A 20674-nucleotide genomic window follows, 5' to 3' on the forward strand; every position below is an offset into this window, starting at 1 on the left:
GCGCTTGTGCAATAACCACACTTTGTCCCTATGACTTTGGGATTTGAGTCAGCAGACCATCCAGAGGAGAAACACTGATCCTCAGCATAGGGCTGTTCCAAACATTCCCACCCCCACCCAATAAGCTTATAAATAGAAGGTAGGGGAGCCCCAGAGTCTTATTGGTTGTAAAATAAAAAAAAAAAACAAAAAAAACAAAAAAACGAGGAAATACTGCCACTCTATGGCTGACTGGTGTCGGTTTCAGGAAGGCTGAGAGTATCCCCCATCGCTGCTCCTTCGTAACCGTTGTCATCTATCCGCAAAATGGTAGGAGGAACAGAAGCCAAATCTTCAGGCAAGTCCGCGTGTTGTGGGTCACCCCTCACCGTTCGGGTCAGTCTTTCTGGCACCCAGAATGGATTTTCCTGGTCCTGCGGGAACACACAAACAGCTCCCCTGGATCTCAATAGGATGGGATCCGGGCCTTTCCATTCATTAGAAAACACATCTTTCCATATAACCAAATCCTTAGGCCGCTGCGGATCCGAACTATGTCGTGTTGCAGCATTCTGGCCATTATCGTCCAGATTTAAAAAATTTATAGTGAACAGAGCCATGGCAATGGCTACTCTTGGTGTCGGGGGTAATTCCTTCAATATTCCCCTTTTTGTTTAAGTAGATAAGATTTGAGTGTGCGATGTGCTCGCTCTACAATACCTTGCCCCTGGGGGTTAAAAGGCAGGCCTGTAATGTGTGTGACTTGCATCTGTGCACAAAATTGTTTAAACTTTTGAGAAGTATAGGCAGGCCCATTATCCGTCTTTAGAGATGTGGGCTTGCCCCAAGCACTCCATGCCTCAAGACAATGTTGAATGACATAAGAGGTTTTTTCTCCTGTAAGTGGTGTGGCATGAATAACGCCAGAGCATGTGTCAATTGACACATGCACATACTGAAGTTTTCCAAAGGCAGTGATATGAGTCACATCCATCTGCCATATTTGCAAAGGCGCAATCCCTCTGGGGTTTACGCCAGTGTGTCTGACAGGGAGAAACTGGCAACAATTGTGACATTGGGTTACAATATCAAGAGCCTCCTTTCTGGTAAGAGAAAAACGTTTACGCAGGGTTTCCGATGTAACATGAAAATTATCATGAAATGTTTTAGCGGTCTGTAACGGGGAGGCAAGAGCTACCGCAGCAAGCTGCATAGCACGATCAGCCAGATCATTACCTAAACTCATGGGGCCCAGGAGCCCCGAATGTGCTCTTATGTGTGTGATAAAAAATGGAGCTCTCCTATTTAGTAAACAGTCCTGTATCCTCTGGAAAAGAGCTGCCATTGTACTAGTAGGTTTTATAATTCCAGTGGTCTCTAATAATTTAACAGCATTAACCACATAGGCAGAATCAGAAACAATATTAAGAGGACAATGAAATTTTTGAAGAACCTCTAAAACCACTATACATTCCACCACCTGGGGTGAGGTGGCAGAAAAGTTCTTTGTATATATTTTAGAATCCACAACATAGACTCCCACACCATTTTTGGAGCCATCTGTATACACCATCATCCCGTCTTTTAGCGGGGCAGAAGACGTAACTCGGGGAAACACAATGGGATGATATGCAGCAAACTGCAGCAGAGGGTGTTTGGGATAATGATTATCAATTTTTCCTGAAAAGGTGGTAACCAAAATTGCCCAATCGTCAGAGGTGGCGGCCAAAGTTTGTATCTGAAAGGAGGTATAGGGAACTATCATAACCGCTGGATGCTTACCAAAATGACTAACAGACATTTTAAGGCCTTTAAGGGCAATTTGAGCTATAGCAGCTGGATACCAATCAATACTTTTGTTAGGAGAAGCATGCGGATGGATCCACAGTAACGGTCCATCCTGCCATAACACAGCAGTGGGTAGCTTTCTTGTTTTAAACACACATAGAACAAATGGTTGAGTTTCATCAATACGGCACAGCTGTGCCTCCCTAATGGATTCCTCCACTAGTAATAAGGCTGCTTCTGCTGCCGGCGTCAAGGCCCGAGGGGAGGTAATATGAGTATCCCCTCCCAAGATATCAAACAATGGCTTCAAATCAGCAGAGGGGATTTTTAAAAACGGTCGCAGCCAATTAATATCTCCTAACAACTTTTGGAAATCATTTAATGTTCGCAAATCGTCCCTATAAATTTTTATTTTTTGTGGTAGAATCTTTTCAGGAAAAATAACAGAACCTAAGAATTGGCCAGTGTCTGTAATCTGGACCTTCTCAGCAGCTATTTGAAGACCCCATAGCTGTAAACTCTTAATGAGCAATGGGTAGGCTTCCCTTAGGACCTGTAAGTCCTCATGACACATGAGTACATCATCCATGTAATGAATCACAAGCAAACGTGGGAAACGTTCACGAAGCGGTTCAAGAGCCTCCTGCACAAACATCTGACAGATTGTTGGACTATTGGCCATACCCTGAGGCAAAACTCTCAGGCTCTATATGATTAATTGAAGGAACAGTAAAAGCAAAGCGAGGCCTATCAGCAGGATGCAATGGAATAGAAAAAAAACAATCTTTAATATCTATTATTACCAGACTCCAATTTTTGGGTAAAGCTGAAAGCACTGGGAGTCCTCGCTGCACAGGCCCAAAGAGGTGCATTTGTTCATTAATGGCTCTCAAGTCATGCAACAAGCGCCATCTTCCTGATTTTTTTAATGACAAAAATGGGTGTATTCCACGGAGAGGTGGATGGTTCTATGTGCCCCAAAACGAATTGCTCATTAACTAGCTGATTCACTGCTTCCAGTTTTTCAGAGGTAAGTGGCCACTGAGGAACCCATACTGGGGTCTCTATTTTCCATGGTATGGGCCGTGCTGCCCCAGTGGCGCCTAGGAAAAACCCAGACCCTGTTTATTGATATTAGGTTTAGGATTTACTGACTCCCGTATTTCTTGCTCGGAGCGACCCAAGCCCTTTCCTGGCCTATGGCCCATTCTTAACATTATATCTTGGGCCTGAGATGAATATGCATTAGATAAGGTCAATCCCATACCATGCATTACATCTCTTCCCCATAAGTTGACTGGCAGGGGAAGGACATATGGTGTAAAATATCCTGGCTGCCCTTCGTCTGTTTCCCAGGTTAATCTGGTGGAGCTAATGGTGGGGTTTGCACTATAGCCCAAGCCCTGTAGGGCATGAGACGACTCAGTAACAGGCCAGGACTGTGGCCACCAGCGCGATGAGATAATACTTTTGTCCGCGCCAGTGTCCAAAATGCCTTCGAAGCATTTACCATTCACCCAAAGGGGCAGTTTGGGTCGATCTTGAAGGCTAACAACCAGGTAGGCCGAATCCTGTCCTGTTGACCCCATTAATTTACTCCCCGGCCTCTGGTGGGTGTCTGCCGGAAGAAACAGTAACTGAGCTAGCCTGTCTCCTTTACTGATGGAAAAAACTCTACTAGGACAAGAGCACAGGGCTTGTATCTCAGCAGAGTGCTGACTATCAACAAGACCTGGGTGGACAATCAGTCCCTGCAGGGTAAGCGAGCCATGCCCTAAAAGCGGGCCCACGCTTCCAGGGGGTAGAGGCTCAGGCAGCTGCACAGGGACGGGCTGTACCCCCATTTGGGGCATCAATAGGAAGTCGGTGGAGGCACACAAGTCCATTCTTGTTCTGCCTCCGAGGGTTCCTTGGTCGTTGCCCTGACGAACTTGTTCCCATATTTCTGAGGGCGCTGGGACCGAGGGCCCATCACCCCGTTTTTTGGATCAGTCTGTGGGTTTCCTAATGGTGGGAGGATCTTGCCATGGACATCCCTAACGGAGCGGCAGAGCTCAGCCCTATGATAACCTTTGCCACAGCGTGAGCAGAGGGTAGGAGGCGCTCTCTCCTTTTCTGATGACCTACAATCCTTTTTTAAATGTCCTGGATTCCCACATTTAAAGCAAACTCTTCTGTCTGGCCCTTTAAAAGGGCGTTTTTGTGACTGCATGATGGCTGCAGCCAAACCTGCATTCGTCAGGGGTCCTCCTAGTTCTCTACAGACCCTGAGCCAGTCCTGTAACCCTTTATTTTTCCTGGGGGCTATGGCCGCATGGCACTCCTGCGTAGCTTGCTCAAAAATGAGCTGCTCTATGAGTGGCGTGGCCATATCAGTGTCACCAAAAATGTGTCCTGCTGCCTCAGTCATTCTAGCCACAAAATCTGAAAAAGGCTCCTGAGTCCCTTGTATAATCTTGGTGAGCGGGGTGCTTCCTTCTCCCTTTTTAGACAAAGCTTTCCATGCTCTTATAGCTGTATTGGCTATCTGGCGGTAGGCGTCATAAGGGTAGTCTGTCTGGGCAGCGGTGAAGCGCCCTTGCCCGGTCAGGAGGTCAAAAGTCCATTGTTGTTGTTCTGGAGTTAAGGCTTGAGTGTTAGCTCTGGCCTGTTCCTGGGCTGCCTCGTGCCACAGAGCTTTCCACTCCAAATATTGACCCATGCTGACAAGCGACGCTTTTGCAACTGTCTCCCAGTCTGCCGGAGTCATGGCACTCAAGGCTAATCTGTCCAATTGGGCTAATGTGAAATTAGCGGTCACTCCATATTTTCTAACTGACTCTGCTAATTCTTTTATTTGGTTGTACTCCACAGGCGCATACACCCGTCCATTTTCCCCTTCGTAAACGGGGAAGGCCAGGTGCAGCTTTCTCTTGACCTTGTCAGGGATAAATGAAAAAGTCTTTGGCCCAAGGTGTTCCTCATAAGGAGGCGCTGAAGGGGCAGTCGGGCGAGGGCGCAGCTCGTAAGGAGGCAGATGGGCCCTTTGGGATGACCTCATGGCCCTACCGCTGGTTAATTCTGCCTCCTCCTCTGTATTTAGTTCTTCTACCTCTTCTCCTGAGCCAGAACTTTCATGCTCACTTTCATGGCCACTTTCAATTTGCAGAGCTTCAAGCTCCTGCAGAGGATATAAACTACTGTCCTTTCCTTTTTTCTTATTGTTGGTTCCAGAAATCTTTTGACCTTGTAAATCAGTCTTCTCCCCCATTCTTATTTTCTTAAAACCACTGGAGGGTCCTTTTTCCTTATTTGAGACTGTGCGCACACCTAACCTCTCACTGTACTCAGTTTCTGAAATGCTATCCTGGACTTCCTCCATTGCAGCAACCGCCTGGCAGGATTCATCTTTTAAGCAATCTTTGGCGAAAAATAAGAGGACTACTAAAAGAGGTAGCAAGGCCCCTACTAAACCTTCCCAATGCGGAAACAAGTCAAGCCCAAAACCGAAAAATCCAGGAAAAGCCATATCTCTCTGAGTATACAGACCTGCAGTTCTGAATCCTCCTTGTGTCCAAGGGGTCTCCGGCGGTGCGAGCAGTTGTCAGGGTCCCTCAGCGTCCCGAGGGATTCGGCACCAGATGTCCCGCGCTACTGTCTCGCCAGCAAGAACGACGCAGGGCACGTAGGATCCTTCTGCAGAACAGCCTTTTAATGCTTCTTGAGAGCGAGAGCATAAGCCGACATGGCAGAGACCCAGAGTGAGGCGAACCCAGTCCTTATATAGGAAACAGTCCCCGCCTCGGACGTGTCACTCTCAGATTGGTCAGCTGCCCATCATCCCAGATGACGCCTCGGGAGAGGCAGGGACTACAGAGTTGGAAATTTGCCAACACATGCGCGTTATCCTGTTCACCGTGCAGTGGAACCGGATGTCAGCACCATCTTGGAATGGCGAATGTGGTTGCGGTCCTCTACAGAGAAGGAAGGGTTGCAGGAGTTAGAGGGATTGAGGATACCAGGAGAACATGATCCATAAAATCAGCTAAGCAGGGCTCATAGGGGCTCACAGAGACTGAAGCAGCAACCACTGCGCCTTCATAGGAATTCACTAGGCCCTCTCCATACATGCTGTGGTTGTTTAGCTTGGATTGTTTTTTCAGACTCTTAACCATGGGAGTAGGGATATCTTTGACTCATATGCCTATTTGTGTAACCCTTTTCCTCCTACTGGGTTGCCTCATCTAGCCTTGATATGAGGATTTGTGCCTAGCCTTATTGTGACTTCTTATGCAGTGCTTGGTTGATATCCCTGGGAGGCTTGTTCTTTTCTACTGGAAAACAGAGGAGAAGTGGATTTGGGGGAAAGTGGCAGTGTGGGGGGAGGGAATGGATAGAGGGGAGGGAGGGGAAGATGTGGTCAGAATGTATTACATGAGGAGAATAAATATTTTAAAAGTTGAACTTGCAAAAAAAGATAATGAATGAATGAAAAGAGAAAACCGGGGTTTGCCAGGGTTCCAGGAAAAGGGAGAAAAAGGGTAGATTTAATAAAAGATTCCAAAGTTTCAAATAGTATGGTAGTTTGAATATAGTTGGCCCCCATAATCTCACAGGGAGTGGCACTACTAGGAGGTGTGGCTTGTTGGAGTGGGTATGACCTTGTTTGAGAAAGTGAGTCACCATGGGGGCGGGCTTTGAGGTTTCCTATGATCAGGATACCACCCAGTGTCTCAGTTGACTCCCTGTTCCCTGCAAGAAGTAGGACTCTCAGCTACTGCTCCAGCAAGACATCTGCCTACTTGCCACCATGCTCTCCACATGATGATAACAGACTGAACCTCTGAAATTGTAAGCAAGACCCCTTCATTAAATGTTTACCTTATAAAAGCTGCCATGGGCATGGTGTCTCTTCACAGCAATAGAAATCTTAACCAAGACAGTTGGAAAGAATAAGCTTTGGTGATTGATCTATTATACATAAAGATGACTATAATAAACAATAATATAACTGGGCAGTGGTGGCTCACACCTTTAATCCCATCACTCGGGAGGCATGGGCAGGCAGACCTCTGTAAATTTGAGGTTACCCTGGTCTACAAAGGAAGTTCCAAGACAGACAAGGCTGTTACACAGAGGAATCGTGTCTCGACACCACCTTCCCCTCAAAAAAAAAAAAAAAGAAGAAGAAGAAAAAGAAACAATAACGCACTTTTAACTTCAACATTCTTATAAGAGCCAGGAGTGGCAGTGTATGCCTATAATCCTAGCCCTTGGGAGAAAGAAAATGGAAGATGAATCTAGCCTGAGCAATGTAAGACCTCCTGAGGAGGCTGAGACAGGAGGATCATGAGTTTGAGATCATCTGGGATTGATTTTTTTTTTAATCCTTGGTAATTTGTTTCAATTTTTTATTTATTTGTTTTTTTGTTGGGGTGTGTGTGTGTGTGTGTGTGAGAGAGAGAGAGAGAGAGAGAGAGAGAGAGAGAGAGAGAGAGAGCATACAAGTGCACATGTACATGTGTGTGGTGATCAGAGGACAACTTGGGGTGTCAGTTTTCCTCTTTCACCGCTTGAGCCATGGGGGATTTAACTCAGGTTTTCAAAATTGGTGGAATGAACTCAGTCTTTTTGCCAGCCATCTTTGTTTATTTTTAATCATTTTATTCTTGCTATAATAGCCCTACTTCCTCATTTCAAACACTACAATACGGTTATATCAGATCAACTAAAGATAGCGTATTTGCATATTATATTAATAGTAACTATATCAATAGTGAACCATATGAAAGTATCTTAAGAATTTCTACATATTTACAAGTAAACAATGTGTGCTTTTATACATTTATAAGCGAATGTATTTGAAAGTATCTGTTATATGTATATTTATAATTATTCCCTTAGAATGTTTACTTCATATAATTTTCTAAACCTTTTCTACTAATGAATTTTTTATCCACAATTAGGATCCATTTCTAGTATTTATTCACGGCACAATTCCCCCCCAAAAAAGTGGTTTTGACTAAGACTGAATCATTTATTGCCTAGTTTGATTAATGAAGATTGATGGTATATTATTATCTCAATGAACACTTTTATATGCCAGGATACTTGAAATTTTGTAACACTTATTTAAGTATAATTTTATCTGCATATGTAGCCTTCAAAGGTGGAAAGGTATAGTGGTACATTGTTTGTATTTTATTAGATAAATCTTGACTGAAGACCAGAGGCAACGCTAAAGCCACTAGAGGTCAGGTAATGATGACACACACCTTTAATCTCAAGATTTGGGAGACAGGATCTCTGTGAGTTCAAGGACACCCTGGGCTACACAAGGTCAATACAAAAACAAATCCAGGTGGTGATGGCCTACACCTTTAATCCCAGTATTAGGGAATCACATGCCTCTGATCCCAGCACTAGAGGGAATATAAAATGAGAGAGAGTATGTGGTCACCCAGCCTTGGTAGACGTAAGACGTCTCTAATGGTTTGGCTGCTTTGCTTTTCTGGTTTGGGGGTTGAACCCCAATTTCTGTCTCTGGGTTTTTGTTATTCGTACTACATAAAGGTTTTGAGTGTAAATAAAAACTCACCTGAGTTTAATTATATGTCTAGTGAATAAAACTGTGAAAGTATTTTTTTTCTTAAACACGCAGAGACAAAGTGCTGCTATTGTTAAATTTTATTAAATTATTTGCACTCCAAAAGCAAATGTCATGTAATTCATCCTTTCCTAAATTTTTAGCTATTTATGTGTATGTTATGTGATGTGTGGTATGGATGTGGAGACGCTGTGCCATGGCATGTGTATGAAGGGCAGAGGATAACATTCCGGGCATAGTTGTATCCCTTCACAGGGTTACAGAGGAGCAGAATTCTCTTGTTTCTGCTGTGCTGAGTAGTTGAGGGTAGCTGGTCTGGCAGCTTCTGTTGGGTTACTCCTCTCTCTGCCTCCCACTGTACAATAGGAATGCTGGAATTCCAGAAGTGGGCTGCAATATCCACTTAGATTTCGTGTCCTGGGGATCCAACTCAGCTCTTGTGACCTGCATGGCAAGTGCTTTTTACCCAAAGAACCGTCTCACTGGCCTCATAATTGGTTCTTTTGAATAGTTCAAATACCTAAGTTATCATCAGTTTGAATATTTCAGACACGCTGTGTAGTAGAGAAAAAAATGAACAGATGCATTAGTTAGAAAACGTATGTCTACAAAAGAACTCAAGTTCCAGTTTTAACTTCAATCAAGATACTGAACTTGAATAGCTTGAATCCAGTATCCAACATCAGTCTCTGAAAGACAATGTCAAGAAAGGATTAAGTGGATCACAGCTGTGTTCCATTTACCTCATCTAAGTGATGTGGCCGGGGCCATTCCCCAAGCACTAAAGCTTTATCAGTTAAGTGTGGTTTTCCTTGCTCTCCTGGCTCCAATTGTGTTGTTCCCGATCCATTTGCTCATTGCACAGTATCTCAACAAACCTCCTTTTGAACGTCTGCATTTAAGAACACTGAAGCCAGGCCGGGGGCACAGGTCTGGAATCTCAGATGCTCAAGAGACTAAGGTAAGAACACATGTTCAATGCCAGATTGGCAATGTAGGGAGATCTTGTTTCCAAATAAGTGGAAAAAGAAGGCTGGGTTGCAGCTTCCATCCAGAGGGCCTTCGGAATGATCCTTTGTCTGGCGAAGGACGGATATGCAGTCGGAGGCCCACATTGGAGCAACGGATTGAGCCCCCCGAGGTCCGGAGGGGGAGCGGAAGGAGGAGGAACATGAAAGACGAAATCAGTACTGCGAGGGATGCTATCACCCACTGATACAAGGGAACGGATCTGATGAGAATTTACCAGGGCCAGTCGGACTGGGACTGAACGAGGACGTGATCTAGCCAGATTCTCGGAATTTGGCCGGATTCTCTGAATGTGGCTGGCCCGAAGTCTTTCTGAAAAGCCATTGACTATGATACTGGGACCTGTTTCCTCTGCATATGCTGGTTTTTGGGGATCCAGTCTGTTTGGATGCTCGCCTTCCTGGAACTGGAGGGAGGGGGAGGGAGCTGGAGCTTCCCACAGGGCAGGAAACCCTGACTGCCCTGGGGGACGGAGGGGAAGGAGGGGGGGAGTGGGGGGAGTGGGAGGGTGATGGGAGGGGGGGCGGAAATGGAAACTTTTATAATTTAATAAAATTTACTAAAAAAAAAAAAAAAAAAAAAAGAAGGCTGGGTTGTAGCTTGGTGTAGAAGCACTACCACATGCCAGGCCCTGGGTTCAGTCCCCAATACCCATCACTGAAAGAAAAACCTCTTAATCATCTAAGGATGCATTAACTCTCCCAACAGCAACTGACCCAAGAAAGCACATACTAGATGATGACAGGATTATTTCATGAGCTCTAAGGATGAGAGAATACATTTTTTTTATGATTCAAACCATTTGTTTGTGAAGGAGTTTAGTAAGTATATTTTTTTGCATGACCTCCCCTTTTTTATTTATTATTTTATTACTTTAAAAAAATTCCAATCCAAATTCCTCCCATCCTTCCACACCCTCCCACCCCTCCCCCTCCAATCCTAAGAGGGGACAAGGCACCCTGCCCTGTGGCAAGACCAAGGCCCTCCCACCTACTTCCAGGCTTAGGAAGGTACACATCCAAAGAGAATAGGATCCCAAAAAGTCAGTATATGCAGTAGAGACAAATCCCAGTGTTACTATCAGTGGCCCCTCAGTCTGCCCCAGCTATCAACCACATTCAGAAGGACTAGTTTGATCCCATGCTCGTTCCTTCCCAGTCCAGTTGGAGTTGGTGAGCTCCCATTAGCTCAGGCAAACTGTCTCAGTGGGTAGACCCCTCATGATCTTGACCTTCTTGCTCATATGTGAGAATACAATTACAGAACAAGTAAGATCCCTGCCATCTACTAATCTAACAATCATCAATCTCTTCTTTCTCTGGCTCCAAATTACATTTTTAATTTTCTCTCACATAATCGTTATTTTAATATTTAATCCCTTAGATTTTTATGTTTTTAAATTTTCTTACAAGGTAATTATACAGTATATAATTATTATATGTTTGGCTTTCATTCAACAACATATGGGGAAGGAAAATCCATATTGTTATGATGGCAGTAGTTTATGTATTTTGACTGCTATATAATATTTCACCCAATACACACGATTTATCTATTAAAAAAGACATGAATAAAGTTATGAGAAAACATGGCCTGATCTTGGTAGTTTCAGAAATAAAATCAGAGCAGTTCACAAATAGTGCCTAGGTTCTGAGGAGACAAATCTCTAGCAGCCATTTACAAAGTGCATCCTGTAGTCAGCCTCAAAAGATGCTCGTGAGGCAGGGTTTATTAAAATTCCCTCATTGGAGAAACTGGTAACCTTCAAGAGATTCTTCTGAGATCCATCCAAGCCCAGGATTCTGTAAGATGTAAACAACTGATTTGGGCACGACTCTTCAGTGCTTCAGTTGTGTATGAGTCAGACTCTTAGGGGTGGATTTCTGATGTTCTAATTTCCTTTGAGTTCCCCATACTTCTGGAAGTCATTCCAATAAACCCACTAGTTCATAAAGATGGACTTAACTAGAATTCTTTCTTTGATCTATCAGTGCCTTCCCCATCTGGGGTGAATGGATTTTTCTTACTGTCTCCTTGGGAAAAGTCATGCATCCAAAAAATTCATTTATTTATGTATAAAGTATTATGAGCTTTTCAACGAGGAAAACTGGGGGTGAAGAATGGGGTGACAGCATGGGACATCTTTCCTATGTGTGCCCTTCCCCACTGCGGTACTGGGGAATAACCCAGAGCCTCACATACTCTCACACTGCCACTGAGCTACATCCCAGTACCTAATATTTGAATTCCTCTCATGCGATATGTCTCAGTTTTTTTTTTATTTCTTAGCATTATATCTGATGCAATTGAGATGTAATTTTTGAATTTTAGAAATTAACATGTTGCCAAATAAATCCTGAGAGTGAGTAGAGGAAGAGCTTCCAGCATCTTTCACCCATTTCTTCAGAACTCCACCTTCCCCCGGGTTATCTGTGGAGCCTGACTGCCCCAGCAATACTGCAGCTCCTGTACCCGTGCAGCCTTGTAAAGGTGCAAAGGTGCAATTAGAGTTTGGCCGTGCATTGTTGACTCCTTTGTGGATTTGCCTGTGAAATCTGTTAGTGACAATAAACTCATTCACTCCAAAGAAGGAGGGAGAGGAAAGAAAAGGAAAAAGAGAGGTGAGGGAACATAAGGTTATATTGGCAGAGTGGAGAAGATATGGAAAGAACAGGAAAGCAAAGCGGGATGAATTTGAAAATGTAAAAGGGGCACATATGAAGGAAAAAAACAGATGAAGGAGGGTTGTAGAATAAATGTGAAGAAATGCGCTTATTTCCTGAGGCCTCTTTTCCTTAGCTCTCATCATTAGCCTATAGCTAAATATATCTTCTCATTAGTCCTAGCCAATTAATGCCAATAGTTCATAAGTTGAAGATTTCTGTCATTGAGTTATTTATTCTTGGACAGGACAGGAAAGTGGGACTGTAATTTCCACAACTTCAACTTCACTACATATTTAGGTGTAATTAATGGTACCTATTCTTGCTTCCCTCTGTCCTTCCCGGCTTCTTTTCTTTTGAAAAGTTGAATTTCTGAATCCAAACTGTTGTTTTTCCATGGTGGCCAGAAAATCCCACCAAAGTCATTCTAGACTTCTCCAGTCTTCTCCAGGCTTTGTTATAGTTAAAGAAACTCACATAATTCCAAGGAACAATAGCAGAAAAGTTGGCTATGTGTGGATGTCCTTCAACTCATGGACTTTGGGTTCTCAGTTGACACCAATTATCCTAAGTCACTGCCAAAACATTTACTGTCCTGTGTGTAAGATCTTCAAGTATCTTCTGCTTCTAGATTGCAAGTCTGAGAACTGAGTACATAACTTGATCCCAGCAATAGCAACATAGCGTGGCTTGCTTACAGAAAAATATTTCCATTGCAGTAATAAAGATACAGAAGCTGTGGCTATGTGAATAAGACCTACACACAAAAGAAGAATAGATATATAAGTATAAAGGAGACTAGGTGGGAAAAGGTGGGTCAGCAAGAGCAGGAGGGGCTGAGAGAGGGAAACGGAGATGACGATAATCACAATATATTGAAAGTGTGTATGCAATAATAAAAAAAATTAAAAAAAACTTTAAAGGAAATAAACTAATTAAAAAATTAACTTTAAAAACATAATGCAAACAAAAGAAACACAAGTCCAATAAAGAAAAACAGTTTTCTGATTGAGATGTGCCAAGAACAGAAAAACATTTTATAGCTTGTCCTGCAACTTGAGCTGAACTATTTATGCCTATGCCTTGACCATTGCTTCTCTTTCTCAAAGGAATTGGTTAACTGTATTCTGAAAACTAAGTTATAGACCTGTTGGCCTTGTTAGCACATGCTTGTAATGTGAGCATTGGAAGACTGAGACTCAAAATTTAAGGACAGTCTAGGCTACTTTGTTGGCCAGCCCAGGCAACTTTGTGAGACTTTGTATCAAAAATTAAAAGAAAAAAATAAAAAAAACCTTAAAACAAGGACCAAGGATGGGTTGAATCCTTAACTTGTCAAGAAATGGTTTTAAAACATAAACAAAAGGAAAACCAAGCCTTGGTTTCTCCATTCTCCTAATACCCAAATGTAATAAAGCACAGATGAAACTTCTGAAAGTATTCTCTCTAGATCTCAACTGAAACATTGCTAGGGACTTCACTCCATCTCGTTCTTCTCAACACTGGATGATTCCCAGAAAAAGAAATGGACATAAAAGACTGAAATGAACAGTGTGTGTAGGAGTAGAGCGGTTACCATACCAAACATGCAATGGCCACATAACACACACATTTTTCAGTTAAAGGCAAATCTTGATTGTGGGGTTTAATTTTGGTTGTCACCTTAACTAGACATAGAATCAACCAGCAGGCAAACCAGTAGAAACACCTGTGAGGTAGTTTCTCCATCAGTTCAGTTAAAATACAAAGGCCCAACCTAAATGTGAATGGCCCCTTCTGTTGGTAGCACAGATAAAAAGAAAAACACTTTTGCTTTTTGCCTGCTTGCCTTCACATCATACAGGGAAGTTCATCTAAGCTGGTAGCATCTTGCTTTGACTACCACTGCCATTCTTCAGTGACATAATTCGGCTTCTTTGGCCTTTCAGTGTGGACTGAAGATAGTGGCTCCCTAGAAATTCTCTAGGCTTTCCGTGCCAGACTAGGATGGCTGAGTTATCTACACTTGTAGACTGGCCAGGTTACCAGGTCCTCAGCCTTTCCAGTAGCTTCCTATGCATGCATTGTCCAGCTGCCTAGCCTTTACAGTGTAAATCAATTTGCTGAAAGTCCCTTAACTATGTATCAGTCTATAGGTTCTGTTTCCCTAGAGAAACCTAACACATTGACCAAGGCTCTGTTGAACTAAAGTCCATGCTGAAGGAACTCCAACTTCTTCCACTCTGCCCAGTATGCTTGTTTGAGAAGGTACTTGTTATAATCTATAATAATAGGGCTACAGCAAAGAATAAGAAAATAAAATATGTGATAGATGAAAGCTGCAGATGAAGAATCCTAATAAATTGCAAAAAAACAAAAACTGGGAATCATTCTATTGATGTGTTATTATGTGTCTTACTACACTTCTTGTGCCCTTCTTTTCTCATGCTACTGGAGATTGAATTTTGGACCTTGTACATACAAGGCAAGTAAGTGCTCTACCTTTGAACTACTCCCCTAGCCCTCTCTGCTTTTTGTTTTCCATGCTATAAATATCTATATAGCTATTTTCAGTGATGGCTATCTACTTGTCATCCTTCCCTTAGTAAATACTCCTTTGCTTGGAATACCTCTCTCATCTGCCTAGACTGTGCCTGGTTCTTTAAATTATCTAAACTACCACCTATCCTTGGAAGCTCGCTTTTTGACACCGGGCTCCTCCACAGTCTGACACCCATTAACATGCCTCCTTTCCAATACTTCTCACACTTGACTTGACATTATTTCTCATTTTATTCTGTTTATACAATCTTGCCAAGTTCTTAATTAAGAATTGGCTTTGCTACCTGTTCTCAAGTTATCTTCTAGGTTTCTTCAATAATATGGTAAGTTTGCAGAGAAGAATTGATCCTCTATGTTGTACACATGCATTGTATCTTTGCCTTAAGCTTAATACACATGTCCAATTAAAAAATACAGACCCCTGAAAGAAGAGATGGGCAGGCGCCAAGGCAAGAATTCCTCCAACAATGTGAAAAACAACATGAAAACACCAGATCCCAGTGATCTTACGACAGAAGGACTTGAACACCCTATTCCAGAAGAAGTGGAAAACAGTGTCATTATGAAAGCAATAGAGTCTCTTAAACAGGGTATGAATAACTCACTTAAAGAAATAGAAGAGAAATATAACAAAAAGATTGAAGAAATGAGTAAAGAAATGGAAGAGAAATATAACAAAAAGTTTGAAGAAATGAGTAAATTCGTAAACGAAACCCTGGGAAGCCAAGAAAAAACAATCAAACAGGTAATGGAATCAGTTCAAGAATTGAAAACTGAAATGGAGGCAATGAAGAAAACACAAACCGAGGGCCGGCTGGATATGGAAAATCTGGTAAACAAACAGAGATTTCAGGAACAAGCATAACCAATAGAATACAAGAGATAGAAGAACAAATCTCAGATTATGAAGACACCATAGAGAAAATAAACGCTCTGACCAAAGAAAACAGCAAATCCAACAAATTCTCATCACAAAACATTCAGGAAATATGGGACATAAAAAAAAAAACAAATCTAAGAATAATAGGGGTAGAAGAAGGAGAAGAATTGCAGATCAAAGGTCCAGAAAATATATTCAACAAAATTATAGAAGAAAACTTTCCCAACCTAAAGAATGATGTTCCTATGAAGGTTTAAGAAGCATACAAAACACCGAATAGACTGGATCAGAAAAAAACATCCCCTCGCCATATAATAATCAAAACACAAAGCATTCAGATTAAAGAAAAGATATTAAGAGCTGCAAAGGAAAAAGGTCAAGTAACTTATAAAGGTAAACCTATCAGACTCACACCAGATTTCTCTATGAAAACCATGAAAGCCAGAAGGTCCTGGATAGAGGTACTGCAGAAACTAAGAGACCAGGGATGCAAGCCCAGACTACTATACCCAGCCAAGCTATTGTTCACTATCAATGGAGAAAACAAAATATTCCAGGATAAAAACAAATTTAAATAATACGTAGCTACAAATCCAGCCTTACAGAGAATATTAGAAGGAAAATGACAACCCAAGGAATCCAACATTCCCAACACTGCCTGCAATACCTCAGACATCTAGCGACCCTTCACAAGCACAACTCAAAGAAGGAAAACACATACACTCTACTACCCCAAAAAAATGACCGGAGTCAACAACCACTGGTCATTAATATCACTTAATATCAATGGACTCAATTCACCTATAAAGAGGCACAGACTTAGAGATTGGATACGAAAACAGGATCCAACATTCTGTTGTTTACAAGAAACACACCTCAACCACAAAGACAGACACCTACTAAGAGTAAAGGGTTGGAAAAAGGTTTTCCAAGCAAATGGATCTAAGAAACAAGCGGGTGTGGCCATTCTAATATCTAACAAAATCGACTTCAAACTAAAATCAATCAGAAGAGATGGAGATGGACATTTCATACTCATAACAGGAACAATTCATCAGGAAGGAGTCTCAATCCTGAATATCTATGCCCCTAATATAAAGGCACCCACATATGTAAAAGAAACTCTTCTAGAACTCAAGGCAGTCATCAAACCACACACACTAATAGTAGGAGACTTCAACACACCTCTCTCACCAATGAACAGGTCAATCAAACAGAAACTCAACAGAGAAATAAGAGAGTTATTGGAGCTATTGAATGAAATGGACTTAACAGACATCTATAGAACATTCCACCCAAATAGGAAAGAATATACCTTCTTCTCTGCAGCTCATGGAACCTTCTCAAAAATTGACCACATACTCGGTAACAAAGCAAACTTCCACAGATACAAAAAAATATTAGTAACCACCTGTGTCTTGTCAGATCACCATGGATTAAAGTTAGAATTCAACAACAATGCTACCCCCAGGAAGCCAACAAACTCATAGAAGTTGAACAGTCAACTACTAAATCACCCCTGGGTCAAGGAAGAAATAAAGAAAGAAATTAAAGTCTTCCTTGAATTTAATGAAAATAAAGACACAACATACTCAAACCTATGGGACACTATGAAGGCAGTGCTAAGAGGAAAGTTCATAGCACTAAGTGCCCAATTAAAGAAAGCGGAGAAAGCACACATTGGAGACTTAACAGCACACTTGAAAGCTCTAGAAAAAAAAAGAAGCTGATTCACCCAGGAGGAGTAGAAGACTGGAAATAATCAAACTTAGGGCTGAAATCAACAAAATAGAAACACAGAAGACAATCCAAAGAATCAATGAATCAAAAAGCTGGTTCTTGGAGAAAACCAACAAGATCGACAAAACCTTATCCAAACTAATCAAATGGCAGAGAGAGAACATGCAAATTAATAAGATGAGAAATGAAAAGGGGGACATAACCACAGACACAGAGGAAATTCAGAGAATCATTAGATCTTACTATGAAAGTTTATATGCCACAAAGTTGGAAAATGTAAAAGAAATGGACATTTTTTTAGATAACTACCATATACCAAAGTTGAACCAAGAACAGGTGAACAATCTAAATAGACCTGTTAGTCACGAAGAATTAGAAGCTGTTCTCAAAAATCTCCCTACCAAAAAAAGCCCAGGACCAGATGGTTTCAATGCAGAATTCTACCAGAACTTCCAGGAAGAGCTAATACCTATACTCCTTAATGTATTCCACAATATAGAAACAGAAGAGTCATTGCCAAACTCCTTTTATGAAGCTACAGTTCCTCTAATACTAAAACCACACAAAGACACAACCAAGAAAGAGAACTACAGGCCAATCTCACTCATGAACATTGACGTGAAAATTCTCAATAAAATACTGGCAAACCAAATCCAAGAACACATTAGAAAAATTATCCATTATGATCAAGTAGGCTTCATCCCAGAGATGCAGGGCTGGTTTAACACACGCAAATCTATCAATGTAATCCATCATATAAATAAACTGAAAGAAAAAAACCATATGATCATTTCATTGGATGCTGAAAAAGCATTTGACAAAATTCAACATCCATTTATGATAAAGGTGTTGGAGAGACTGGGGATACAAGGATCATACCTAAATATAATAAAAGCAATATACAGCAAGCCGACAGCTAACATCAAATTGAATGGAGAGAAACTCAAAGCCTTTCCACTAAAATCAGGAACACGACAAGGCTGTCCACTCTCTCCACACCTCTTCAATATAGTGCTTGAAGTTCTAGCAATAGCGATAAGACAACATAAGGGGATCAAGGGGATTCAAATTGGATAGGATGAAGTTAAACTTTCGTTATTTGCAGACGATATGATAGTGTACACAAGCGACCCCAAAAACTCTACCAAAGAACTCCTACAGATGATAAACACCTTTAGTAATGTGGCAGGATACAAGATCAACTCCAAAAAATCGGTTGCCCTCCTATACACAAAGGATAAAGAAGCAGAGAGGGAAATCAGAGAAACATCACCTTTCATGATAGCCACAAATAGCATAAAATATCTTGGGGTGACACTAACCAAGGAAGTGAAAGACCTATTTGACAAGAACTTTAAGTCTTTGAAGAAAGAAATTGAGGAGGATACCAGAAAATGGAAAGACCTCCCCTGCTCTTGGATTGGAAGAATCAACATAGTAAAAATGGCAATTCTACCAAAAGCAATCTATAGATTCAATGCAATCCCCATCAAAATCCCATCAAACTTCTTCACAGACCTTGAGAGAACAATAATCAAGTTTATATGGCAAAACAAAAAACCCAGGATAGCCAAAACAATCTTATACAATAAAGGAACTTCTGGAGGCATTACCATCCCTGACTTCAAACTCTATTACAGAGCTATAATATTGAAAACAGATTGGTATTGGCATAACAACAGAGAAGTCGACCTATGGAATCGAATAGAAGACCCGGATATTAACCCACAAACCTAAGAACACCTAATTTTTGACAAGGGAGCTAAAGGTATACAATGGAAGAAGGAAAGCATCTTTAACAAATGGTGCTGGCATAACTGGATGTCTACCTGTAGAAGAATGAAAGTAGATCCATATCTATCACTGTGCACAAAACTCAAGTCCAAATGGATTAAAGACATCAACATTAATCTGTCCACTTTAAACCTGATAGAAGAGAAAGTGGGAAGTAGTCTACGATATAGGCACAGGAGACCACTTCCAAAGTCGAACCCCAGTAGCACAGACAATAAGAGAAACAATGAATAAATGGGACCTACTGAAACTGAGAAACTTCTGTAAAGCAAAGGACACTGTCACTAACACAAAAAGGCTACCTTATGAATGGGAGAAGATCTTCACCAATCCCTCATTAGACAAAGGTCTGATCTCCAAAATATACAGAGAACTCAAGAAACTAGACACTAAAACTCTAATTAACCCAATTAAAAAATGGGGTACTGAACTGGACAGAGAATTCACAACAGATGAACTTCGAATGGCCAAAAGACACTTAAGGTCATGCTCAACCTCCTTAGCAATCAGGGAAATGCAAATCAAAACCACTTTGAGATACCATCTTACACCTGTCAGAACAGCTAAACTCAAAAACACGAATGATAGCCTATGCTGGAGAGGATGTGGAGTGAGGGGAACACTCACCCATTGTTGGTGGGAATGCAAACTTGTGCAGCCACTGTGGAAATCAGTGTGGCGGTTTCTCAGGAAACTGGGAGTCAACCTCCCTCAGGATCCAGCAATTCCACTCTTGGGAATATGCCCAAGAGATGCTCTATCATACTACAAAAGTATTTGTTCAACTATGTTCATAGCTGCACTATTTGTAATAGCCAGAACATGGAAACAACCTAGGTGCCCCTCAATAGAAGAATGGTTAAAAAAGGTGTGGAACATATACACATTAGAGTTTTACTCAGCAGTAAAAAACAATGACGTCTTGAATTTTGCATGCAAATGGATGGAAATAGAAAACGCTTTACTGAGTGAGGTAACCCAGACCCAAAAAGAGGAATATGGTATGTACTCACTCATAAGTGGATTCTAGCTATAGTTAAAGGTCTTTGAGTCTATAATTCGTGATCCTGGAGAAGCTAAATAAGAAGGTGAACCTGAAGAAAATCATATAGTTATCCTCCTGGATATTAGAAGTAGACAAGATTGCCAGCAAACTTGGGTGCATGGGGGGCGTGGAAGTAAGGGGAGATGGTTAGGGAGAGGGGAGAGGGGGAGGATTGGGGATAGCTTGGGGGAATGGGAGGGGGGAGGGAGGAAGGATGGTTATGGGAGCAGGGAAGTTTATATCTCAACTAAGGGAGCCATTTTAGGGTTTGCAAGAGACATGATTCTGGAGGGGTTCCCAGGCCCAAGGAGAGGTCCCCAGATTCTTCCCTGAGCAGCAGAGGAGAGGGTGCCTGAACTGGCCTTGGCCCATAACCATACTTATGAATATTTTGCATGTCACCACAGAACCTTCATATGGCAAAGGATGGAGATAGAGACAGAGACACATATTGGAACACTGGACTTAACTCCCTAGGTCCAAATGAGAAGCAGAGGGAGGGAGATCGTGAGCAAGGAAAGCAGAACCAGAGGGAACCTTCATCCGACGATGGATGGAGATAGAGACAGAGACCCACATTGGAGCACTGGACTGAGCCCCCAAGGTCCAAATGAAGAGCAGAAGGAAGG

Source organism: Myodes glareolus, chromosome X (assembly GCF_982192425.1).
Source record: "Myodes glareolus chromosome X, mMyoGla1.1, whole genome shotgun sequence".
Taxonomy (NCBI): Eukaryota; Metazoa; Chordata; class Mammalia; order Rodentia; family Cricetidae; genus Myodes; species Myodes glareolus.